We start from the raw sequence: 12,139 nt of genomic DNA, 5'->3' as shown, positions 1-12,139 counted from the left end.
TGGGTTCGATTCCCGGTCCGGTCTAGGAATTTTTCGGGTTGGAAAATTTCTCGACTTCCCTGGGCATAGAAGTATGACTTGCCACACAATTATATCTATGCAAAAATGGTACAGGCATCGAAAGCTCTCAATTAATAACTGTGGAAGTGCATCTAGAACACTAAGTTGAGAGCACGCAATAAGCTAATATGCGATATGCAATAAGCTTCAAATGCGAAGAAGAAGAAGAAGAATGCTTAAGGGAAATTGTCGAAACTTCAAGGCAAATAATTGAATTTCAGTAAAGTTGCGGATCCTTCAAAAATACTGAAAATTCAGGGCAGTCTAGAGAACTTTAAAGAAATTCAATAATCGTTTAGGCAGTTTAAATACCACCAGGAAAGTCTAGACTATTGAAGAAGTTTTAAATAAGTGTCGATAATTTAAGGGAAGTGAACTTCAAAAAAATCTTAAGAACTTCAATGAAAATCATAGAACTATATTACATAATTATTTCGTTCTAATTCCATGAAAATTGTGGTAGCACAAAAGTTCCAAAAATTTAGAAAATTCTTGGAAACTTCACAGAAAGACTGTGGTCTTCACAAACATTTCGAGAACTTTATAGAAATCTATGGAGCTTAAGGAGAGATCCGCGAACTTCAGGATTTTTTATGAACATTGGGGAGTCCAGTTACTGTACTTTCAGAAAATTAGTGGGAAGTTTAAAGCAGTTCCCAGATTTTCAGATAACTTCAGAGACGTTAAAAAGTTAATTGAGGTCTTCGTATACGTTCAGAAGCTCACTGAAGCTTGAACATTTTTAGGGCGGTTCAATGAAATTCAGCGCAATACAACAAGATTCATGAGAACTGCTAAAACTTTAGAGAAGTTTTGAGAATTACAGAAAAGATTAAAGAACCTCAGAGCAGTTCCGTTAACATTGGAGAAGTCTCATATATTTTAAAGAAGCTTTGAGAACTTCAGCGAATTGTTAAACGTTTAAAGAAGATCCATGATCATTGAAAAAATTTAGGAAACTTTAGGAAGTCCTAAAAAGTTCAGGGAAGTTTGAGAATTTGATGAAAAGTATTGTGAGTCTCAGGCTAGTTTCTCAAACTACAAAAGAACTTCAAGACAGTTTCATTAACTTCAGGAAAAAATTAGGAATTTTCAAGTAGTTCTGAAAACCTCACCATATTCTACGGAGATTTCCATTGAAATATTCCTCAAAATTTTGGTGAAGCTATGCTCCGAATTCAATTTTCTTTTAGTTTTCCTTGGAATTCTCCACAATAAGACACCCTTTCGAAAGGTTCTCCGAATATTCATTGAATTCATTTCAGATTTCCTTTTCAATCTCACTCCTTCCCTTGGAATTCTACTCTCGATGAAAGTCTCATAAGAATTCATTAGTATTTCTCCTCACAAATTACTTAGATTTCTTCTCATAATTTTTTGGCAAACTCTCCTGAATTAATTTTCCGAATTCCTTTGAAGATGTCCTGGAGTTATTCTCAGATTTAATTGTAGTATTTTCAAAAAATTCCAAGGACTTATGCTCAGGAGTTGTTTTCTCCCACAAACTTTATGAAATTATGCTCAGAATGCCCTTGGAATTTTCCTCTGAAGCTCCTCAAAAATTCCTAAGAGTTTTCATTAAAATTTACTTTTAGGTCACTTTTTAGTCACTATTTGGTCACTTATTTCATCAAAATGGTCACTAAAATCTCTATTTTTAACAGCAGTGATTGCTACCAGCCCTGTTAAGTTTGTCACAAGGTTAAGTAACTTTGAAGTTTCCTCAGAATTCTCTTAGATGCCATCAAATTTGCCTTTGATTGTCCTGGAATTTTCCTCTCTATCCCCATATAAGTGTTATCAGAACTACCAGGGGAATCACGTTTAGTTCTCCTAACAATTATCTTGAATCACTTCTCAAATTGACAATTTACAATTCTCTTCAGAATTCCTTCACAATTATCCCTAAAATTCCTCTACAGTTATCTTCAAAAATCATTTGGCATTTTATGTAACCTTATGTACACAATTCTTTGAAGTGTTAGAATCCAATAATTGTGTCCAAGCCATGACATTTTTTTTAAATCTGAAATCTTTGAATTTTAAATTGTTTGATGTCTGAAGTCTCGAAAAGTTTATGAATGTTAGAAACTGGTCTGGTCTGCAAATCTCAAAAATTTTCTCATGAAATTTTTATGTTCTATACAGTGGACCCCCGATAATCTGACAGTTTTTAACCTGCACACTATTTAATTTGAACCCTGTTAATTTGCACGCCGTGCAAACTAAAAATTGCTCAAACGTCAAACGTCTTGCTCTAGATCAAGACAAAATCGAAACCCTAGGGTAGCTCCTAAATAAAACAACGGCATGGCGCCAACGTCGAATGAGTACTTCATTAAAATTTCTGTGAAATGTGTCATGCCTTGGTCAAAAATTCAGTGCCAACATTGTGCACTCATGAAAAATAATGACACCAGCAGGTAGAGGAATGTTTCCTCTACCAGCTTGCATTGTAATTTTGTAGAGGTAAGATTTCAGTCGCGAGAAATTGACGGCTAAAGTCATTGTTTACAAAAGCAATTACGCCCCTTTGAAATGTTGGCACTGAGTTTACTGTTTATCGTCGAATTTTCATCTTCACAACATTCAATTCTGTCATTCTCTTGTGCTCCAGCTCCTGCATCACAGTTGAAGTGAATAGTCGCGAGTGCCAGACGTTTGTATGTATTTTTTTAGATTTCGTATTGATTTTTATTTTATTTCAACTACAATGTGCAATCATTTCAAGCAGGTAGGTTGAATTTTTAAAACAATTTTTGTGTGCTACCTACAAATTGTTTTCTATTCCAGCTTACGCTCCACCATCGCTCAAGCACAAACCAGCTTCCGAATTATCTGGAAAGTTCCGTACGGATTCCAGCCGGCACAAGCTACAAGAATGAATCCGGTCAAATTCCAGCAAGTGCCAGAATGTGACAACCAAAATGTAACCAGCTTGAAACTAAGCCGAATTTCGTTCGGACCGAAAAATCGAGGCACTCATTCGTTTACCTTATATTTATTAATTTATTTTCCCTGATTTTACAATATATTTTCAATCATTTATTTGTGTTTTATTTTTTATTTTTTTTGCTAAGGAAAATTAGTTGTACTTTTATTTCTATTCGTATTTTTTCCTCGGATTGCTGAGCCTAATTTGAGTTTCTCTTTGGGTGAAAGTAACATAACATAATTCTAGATAAACATTTCCAATGGTCCTATCTGCATTGATCGATTCTCTTCAGCGACTTTCTGTTGCGCTAATAACTCAGCTGCAAAACCTTTCCCTGTTGTATTTCACGTTTTGGATGCTAGATAAGAACTTCCTTCATCAAACCATGTGGTAAAAATAGCGCAAAATCTGTTTGCATAGCAGTGGTTAGCAAAAGAGATAGTCTATGGAGAGAATCGATTAAAGCAGATAGGACCTTTTGACACGTTCATCGAGAATGATTATTATTATTATAAATTATTGAGTTTTTTTATTCTTAAACCGTGTATGAAATGTTTACATACACATTAGGTCTGTTTCCGTAATTGATTTTTTGCGTTTGCTGTAAGTTGCTGCTGCTTTCTGTGAGTAACTCGCACAACACGAGAAAAGGGCCTATCATTGTTGATCGATTCTCTTCATCGATTTTCTCTTTCGCGAATAACCCGACTGCAGATGAATTTCCCATTCAGTGTGTTATTTCAGGCGCAAGCTAACATCATCTCCTGTAGAACTGTCCTGCGAGCTTAGCGATAAATTCGTTTATGTTGCCGTGGTAAACCAAAGAGAAAGTCGATGAAGAGAATCGATCAACGAGGATAGGCCCTTTTTAAATATTACGCGAGAGTTGATGTTAGAAAATAATATTGTGCAGAAATGAAGCGAACTTACTTTTGATTTTCGCTCTACAGATTCTTACAGAAAAGCAAGTACGGGAACAAACCTGTTTCGTCTTCATCGATCAAAGGGATTTAGACCTACGAAAGGTACACTGAACGAAAACATCCACAATACATCGAATGAATGCTGCAATGCTCAAGCTCTTTAACAATATGCTTTCGAATTTCTGATGATTGCCTTATGATTGAATTCAGGGCATAAAGTCAAAGTCACTAGCCCTTATTTACTGCAGTGACAGAGGTCAGTGCAAACAGAAAAAAACAAGAGGAATAATGGTTACATCCGTCGATAGCTGATGAGTATTAGACTTATGCAAAGTCTCTAAAAATCCGTAGATCTACCGATAAACTTGTAGAACTGACCACCCTGGAAAGAGCTTCTTCTTCTTCTTCTTCTTCTTCGCATTTCAAGCTTATTGCATATCGCATATTAGCTTATTGCGTGCTCTCAACTTAGTGTTCTAGATGCACTTCCACAGTTATTAATTGAGAGCTTTCGATGCCTGTACCATTTTTGCATTGATATAATTGTGTGGCAAGTCCAATCATACTTCTATGCCAGGGAAGTCGAGAAAATTTCCAACCCGAAAAATTCCTAGACCGGAACGGGAATCGAACCCAGCCACCTCCAGCATGGTCTTGCTTTGTAGCTGCGCCTTTACCGACTGAGCTAAGGGAGGCCCCTGGAAAGAGCTACAGACATTATTTATTGCTCGATTGGTTATTCTATTCTACATTTCCATAATGAATTTAATCACGGATGCAAAAATCTTCCATTCGTAGAGGAAACTGCTTCTTTGATTACCTTCGGTTCGGTAATCATGTTCTACCAGCTTTGATAGCGATGGCTATATTTTCATCTCCTGTACCATCCAACACACATTGAAAGCTAAATAAGAGCTTATTCAGAAAAAAAATTGATTCTTCAAGGTGAAAGTGGCTTATTCAGCTTTTAATCAGCTAAAATTGTTTGTTAGGCAGCTCAGATCAGCAAATGACGTACCATTAGATTATTTGCATCATCGTTTTGAATGATTAGCGTTAAGGAGCTGAACCAATACCATATGCATTTCAATTTGGGATGACAATCATTCTTCAGAGAGCAATACGTAGGGGAAATGACGGCTTCGGCATGACAGACTATTTTCGGCAACCCAAATTGAAACACTATTTTCACTGGATTTTCTTACGAAAACTCTTCGCTGAATACATACAAACGATTCTTTATGCTTTCAGCTTCAATTTGACTATATATTTACCACTGAGAAAAAGAAATCTAGCAAGGTTTTCTTGAAATGCAACACACGCACTACAAATTGTAGCTGATTTCGAGTTGCCGATAATAGAACAGCAGATTTACATGCAGTTCAAATGGAACGGTTGCCGAAGAAAAACTGGTTGCCGACAATACTCGCTCTCACTAGAGAAGATTGGAGCTTTGTAAAAGCGTTTCAAGACAGTTTTTGACAATTCTTTCGACAGAAATTGTTAGAGCAGCTGGCAGCAAAAGATTGTAAACAAACCAATATGTGTGCGTTCCTTAGAGAAAAAGGCTATAGAAAGAACGTCGCTGCTTAGATTGCCGAGAATACGTAAATTCCCCTATATCAACTGAAGGTCCGTTCGCTTCTTGTATCAATGTTCATCCTGTGTTCGAGAGAAACACCATCTGATTTCAAAATAACCATCATCCGGTTGCAGCTATCATACGCAAAAGCGAATTCGATGTTTCAGCATTGGTCTGAGGATTCATACGAACAGAGTATGATGTTTTGGTACAGTGTAGTTAACTCGTAATGTAAATCTTACACTGATCAGCGATGCCAGATTTCAAGACATGTCAGGCTTTTTGAAGACATTTCATGTTTTGAAGGCATGTTGAAATTGAAGAAGACTTTATTGTTGTTTTACATCAACAGGCTGGATGAAGCTCCAATGATGTTAACCTTATCAACTATGGTAAAAAAAAATACATTCAAGCATGGTCATAACATAAACAATATTAAAAAACATATATCTTATAGTCAGTTACTCCCGGAAAACAGAAGAAAACCTTCGACGAAGCGCATCACGGGAAAGATGAAAGTCGAAAACAGATGCAACTCTGTTGAATGTTCTCTGCAGTCCGCAAATCGCACCGTATGCTCCATAATTTGTACGACGTAGAGGCAGTCTTAGCATAAGGTTATTACGAAGCGGTCGGGGTTGAACATTCAGGTCAATTTGCCTCAGGATAGCCTCGCAATCTGTCCTTCCTTGCTGGATATCGGCCACGATTAGGGCTCTGCTTGTGTCTCTTATAGTCCGGAGAAGTTCTAGGTCGATAAGTTGACAACGACTTTCGTAACTGGGTAATCGAAACGGATCATTCCAAGGCAATCTACGCAACGCAAAACGAAGAAAGCGACGTTGAACAGATTCAATTCTCTCGGCACCGTTGTTGTAGTTTGGGTTCCAAACCACTGAACAATACTCAAGCGTCGATCGATCAGTGAAGTTTTTAGCTATCCTAAAAATGAACCCTAAAGTTCTTGACGCCTGATCAACAACTTATGCACACCCAAGTCTTTCACCTGATTCACGCATTCGATTGTCGAGCCAAGCAGGTCCTAGCTAAATATTATCGGTTGTTGTTTTCGTGGGAATGTAATAGCGGAGCATTTGGCTGGGTTCACTACCATTCTGTTTAACCTGCACCAACTAGCGAATACATTCAGTTGACGTTGAAGAAAGTGACAGTCAGCAATGGAGCAGATTCGTAGGAAGATTTTGAGGTCATCTGCATATGATAACCGAGGAGCTTCGATGACAAGAGGCACGTCGTTGAAGTACAGTATAAAAATTAACGGTCCCATGTGGCTTCCCTGATGTAGCGAAGAATCTAGCTGATCTACAATCTGCCGAGTTTAGCAATCGCAATAGCATGGTTAAACTTCTCGAATGCTGCGGATAGGTCTGAATAAATAACGTTCGTTTGAACCCGATCGGACATGCTTTCGGTTATATACGATGTGAGACACAGCAGATTGGTGGTTGTAAACCCATGTTGATCAGCACTCAAATACTGCTTGCAATGGGACAGCAACGGTTCCATAATCACTAGCTCGAATAGCTTCGAAACGGCACTTAACGATGTAATTCCTCGATAATTATCCACAGTTCGTTTCCTTTCTTTTTGTGGACGGGAAACATATGCGCAAATTTCCAGCAAGATAGAAATATGCCACTGGAGAGAGACATTCGGAACAGACGAAGAAGCGGAATTAACAAGCTAGCAATATGTCTCTTCAAAAATACAGATGGAACTCCATCAGGTCCAGGATTGAAGGATGACTTGAGCAGAGTCGCGGCCTTAGAAATCATCTCTGCATTAACATCAATTGTACACAGCGTTTGATCATTTACTGGAACGTTCCTGGCAGCCAGGTTAATATGGTCGTCAGTTAGTATCTCATTAGTGAATACACTGGCAAATTTTTCGGAAAAAAGGTGGCATATATCCTGAACGGTGGCAGCAACTTCTCCGTTGAATTCCATAGTCGATGGGAGGCCGGATTCCCTGCGTTGCTCGTTCACGTAGTTTCAAAAAGATTTCGGGTGTAGCTTAAGTTTGCGCTGGATGCCTCGTTGGAAACTTGAAAAGCATTCACGACTGACTCGCTGGTACATGTGATTCAGCCTCACATAATGTAGTTTCAGAGGAAGCGTGCGATACTTCGTAAATCTTCTCAATGCTGCTATTTTGATTGACTTCAACCTACGTAGCTCTCTCGTCTGCCAGGGAGCGTGTGACACTTTGTGGTGAGTTCTTTTCGGGACGTGTATGTCAATGACATATGCCAAGACATGTGAAAAGGTTTGCGCTGCAGCCTCAACGTCATCTGGATCAAGGATGTTCTCCCATACCATGCTAGACAATACATCTATGATGCTACGGTGGTCAGCTTTACGGAAGTCATAAGAAACCGTAGCAGGATAGTCGTCGAAACCACGCACGAGTTTGTCCTCAACAGTGACAATTAGAGGAGGGTGATGTGGAACTAGCTTAGTTAGTGCCCAAGGAGCCGAGGAAATTGATGGAGCCCTGTCATGTGTGCTCACGAAGCAGAGGTCCAAACTACGACCATTTTCGTTAACTACATGGTTAATTTGAGAAAGCGTCGCTGCGCTGTAGTTGTCGAGAAGGCTAATAGCTCCTGCGTGAAATGTAGAGCTATCAGAATCTGGGTACAGGAATCCGCTATGAGATGGACTCCACGAAACGCCTGGCAGATTGATGTTACCAAAAATGAATATCTCATCAACTGGAGTGGCACTTTCGATAACTGTGAAAACTGACCGACAGTGAGTATCGATGAGTTCATTGTCGCGGACTCGATCAGGTGGAATGTACAGAGCGCATAGAAATAGTGTCCGATCACCCAGATTGATGGCTGTCCAAACCTGCTCCACATAGTTCCATGAATTGTTCTCGATGGCCTTTGCCTCCAACCCGCCACGGACAGCTACAAGGACACCTCCACCAGTAGATTTATGGCTGTTGTTAGGATTCCGAACGCAACGAAAGACCTCGTAGTCAGGACCGAAGACTCGACTGGAAAGCGTTCGATAATCGAGCCACGTTTCGCACAGGACAATTATATCGTAGCAACGATCCGATACAGCTAGGCGGTACTCTTCAACATCAAAATTCATTCCACCGGCGTTTTGGTAGAAGTTCACGACGTCCTGCTTGCGGCAAGGAATCGAAAGACTGCTCTCCCTGGAAATCACAGATACATCAGGCAATAACTGACCATCATCAAGTCTCATTGGATACTCGCCTTAGTGAGTGAGTTGGAAGACCACCTCTCCAAATCCGACAGCAGGTCCGGAACGACTATGATGAACGAAGGCTGCTGATGGCAGGACTGAGACGGAGGGATTGGGGGCTTCCATGGGGCTTTCTACGGCGCGTTCCGGGTTTCCAGGATTGGGAGTTACAGAGGCATCATCACAATGACTAACATAGTCAGAATTGCTGAAAATTTGATCGGCATCAGGCAGTGAATAGTCAATATATTGATTGTACTTGCTTGTAGAGGCAAGGTGGAAGACTCCTGATTCATATCCAGAGATGAATTAGGATTGTTCGAACAGTAAAGCGGATGTTGTGAATGAGCAGTATCAGAAGTGCTTCTCAACTGGAAACAGCCGGCAGGTGCTTGAAGCGTTGCACTAGAACACGGAAACTGATCAGGCAAATGACTGTAACTAATGTATGCATACTTGCCTGAAGACGAGACCCCACCACCGAACTCGACCGCAGGGTCAGAACGACTCTGATGGCGGGAAACAGCTAGCGCGACTGGATCGAGTGGTTCGAGGTCTTTCATAATGTGACAGGCAGTGCGTTCTGGTCTACAGCGCTCCAATTCACAACGCAAAATCCAATTCTTAATCAGTAGACTGGCTCTAGTCCGGAGAACTCGGAAGGTCCCGGAGTAGGGGAGATCGTGATGGTAGGCGTGTTCAAACGAGGCAACCACATGTTTTTTGAACCGTCTTCAAATTCACGGAACAACATTCCTTTCGGCCATGTATCCGATCTAAGAGCAGCTTCGCGTAGTTTGGGATCCATTCCGACTTTGTACGAGATGAAGCTCATACTGCTGATGTCGGATCCTTTTTTGACTAGCGGCACAACCTTAATCGGATCTTCGCACTGTACACAACCTTTGACCAGCTTCTCGATTGATTCCGATTTCACGCTAGGATGAATACGAGAAAGGTACAGCCAAAACAGCTCGGTGGGTTCAGGGACAGTAAGGACCTCGGTAAAGGCATTGTCGCCTGTTGCTGCTTTAGAACCGCCAACAAGTGGTTTGCTAGTGAGCAAGCCTTCATCGCGGCGCCGTTTTAATGGCGGTTGACGCATGAAATCAGAGTTTATCGGAGTTGTCAATGCGATTCGTTTCGATAGCTGAGCGATCTGCTGTTCTTGCTTAGCCATTTCCTTCCTAAGCTCAGCGTGTGCGATTTCCTGTCTCTCGGTGATAGAATTAATCACTCTGCCAAACGACGAGACGGCAGTTTTGATCCGAGCACATTTCATCAGCTTCACGCACTCGTTACACATCCAAAACAGGTTCGGGCTAGTGTGGACAATGTTCAGAAAAGCCTTATTCAGCTTTGTGCCGCCACACTTTAGGTGAATCATCCTGTCGCAAAAACCCATGCAGAAGACGGATTCTCCATCACCTTTAATTGGTTTAGCGCATTGGTCACAGGCGGAAGTCATGCTGACTCAGTTTCCAAAAGTGATTTAGAAACAGACTTCCGAAAGCTTGTTTAATTTTAAGCGACATGTGAAGCTTTTTGCTATGAAGTGATGGTTTTGACTTCGTTTTTTAAGCCATATCGAGAGAATATCTGAGGGATGACATTTGAATTTTTGAATAGGTGAACTTCAGAATAATACTTGATGTTCTTAAGTCTTGAATAATATTCAGAGGATTTATTGAAACATTTAGATCAGCAGGAGACTGTTTGAATACTTCTCGATCAAGTCTAGGGTGAATATCTGTGGACGTAATTTGAATTTCGAAGTGATGAAAAAATCTCGGGAAAATATCCAGAAGATATTAATCAAATCTTCAATCAGCTGGAAATCTTCAATAATAGGGGGAATGGATGTAATGTCGGCCTAAATGCCCCTAATTTTGGCCCATACAAAAATCAGCAATCGACTAAATTTTCAATAGCGACCAAAAATATCCATTAGTACCGTCCCAATGACGTGTGCATCTAGATAAAATTGATAAATAGCCGATTTTTAGCGATGGGTCCAATCTTAGATCCATAGACCAACATTAGAACCATTTCCCCTACTTGATAAAAAAAAATACAGAGCACTTAACTGAAATCGAAGACAACATATCAAACTCTCCTGTTATTTCATAGTGGTAACTGCTTCCACCTTTGCTCAAGTGCAGCGCTACTGCATCTGTCGCTTGTATTCTGGCAAAGTTGTCAGTTTTTTTGATATTATATCTTCGCTGGAATCGTTGATCAGCTGGAGATTTTTTGAATTCTCCCTGCCGTGTTGAATCAATATCTGAGAGACGACATTTGAATTTTTGAACAGATCTTCAGAATGATAATAAAGTCTTGAAAAATATCCAGAGGACTTTAGTGATATCTTATTGGAAATCCGTGTATATCAACAAAGTTTTCTACATAGTTGAAGATGCTAATTTCAAATAACAGACTAAAGTGGTAATTTTTATACGATAGATGAGGAGATGAAAGTATAGAATTGATAGTTCCGTTAGAGTTCGGCAGTGTGAAAATTGTATTTAGAGAGTAGAAAGTGAGCAAGGACAACTTTAGGAAGGTACAAATCGGTTTGATCTTCTCTCTTTACCAAACTCCCCCGTTGGAGAGGGATGGTGAGGGATGATGGTATTTCTGGACATCTGGTCAGTTCCCTGAAATTTAACGAAGTTTATCAAACTTACAGGAAGTTCGTGTAACTTCTTTTGTAATACGTCCTCTGAAAAACTACTACGCAGTTCCTTAAACTGATGCGAAGTACTAAGAAGTTTGCTGAACTTCTTCGATATTCCCTGAGCAACATTTGTGGAGCGATCTGAAATCGGAACAATCTGACAACGGTTGGTTTCGAAACATCTAATCGCAACTGCAAATGGTCCTTCGAGAACAATAATGCTACATGCTTAGGTTGCTTAGGTTTACTGCATACCTTGTCGAAATCGGGAATACTATCCCAATCATGGAAAAGAGCGGCATCTAAAAAACGGGTTGTGTTAGATCATTCTAGATTTTAACTCAAGAGACCACAGTATAGTCAAATATGATAAGATTTTTCATTCCTACAAAAAACAAATCCAGATTGCCGCAAAGGGTTATTGTTCATTATTATTCCAACTAACGTGGACTCCCGGTAATCTGACCGTTCTTAATCTGAACACTTTTTAATTTAAACCCCGCTAATCCGCACGCCGTACAAACTAAAACTTGCCCTACGTCATTTAGCACATAGGAGTAAAGCGAAATGGAACGATGTGAAACGGAACGCTGAATCAAAACAAAATAGAAAATAAGGCTACCAGAAACTCGCTTTTCTCCTAGTCATAGGGTTACTAGAAGTTCAGATTTAAAATAAATCCTGTTAATTTGCACGTTCAGATTAACGGGAATCCAC

General features: G+C 39.9%; 1 protein-coding gene across 1 annotated transcript in view; it reads left to right on the top strand.

The window, feature by feature from the left end:
- The window catches only part of LOC135708903 (all trans-polyprenyl-diphosphate synthase PDSS2-like), a 30,586-nt gene that overhangs the window by 16,667 nt on the left and 1,780 nt on the right, over positions 1 to 12,139 (top strand). The window lies entirely within an intron of this gene.

The sequence above is a fragment of the Ochlerotatus camptorhynchus genome, unplaced genomic scaffold (assembly GCF_037179485.1).
Source record: "Ochlerotatus camptorhynchus isolate MF236.1 unplaced genomic scaffold, CSIRO-AGI_Acam_v1.1 ptg000340l, whole genome shotgun sequence".
NCBI classification, from domain to species: Eukaryota; Metazoa; Arthropoda; class Insecta; order Diptera; family Culicidae; genus Ochlerotatus; species Ochlerotatus camptorhynchus.
The sequence above is the reverse complement of the archived record's forward strand: the minus strand, read 5'-3'. Positions and strand labels throughout refer to the sequence as shown.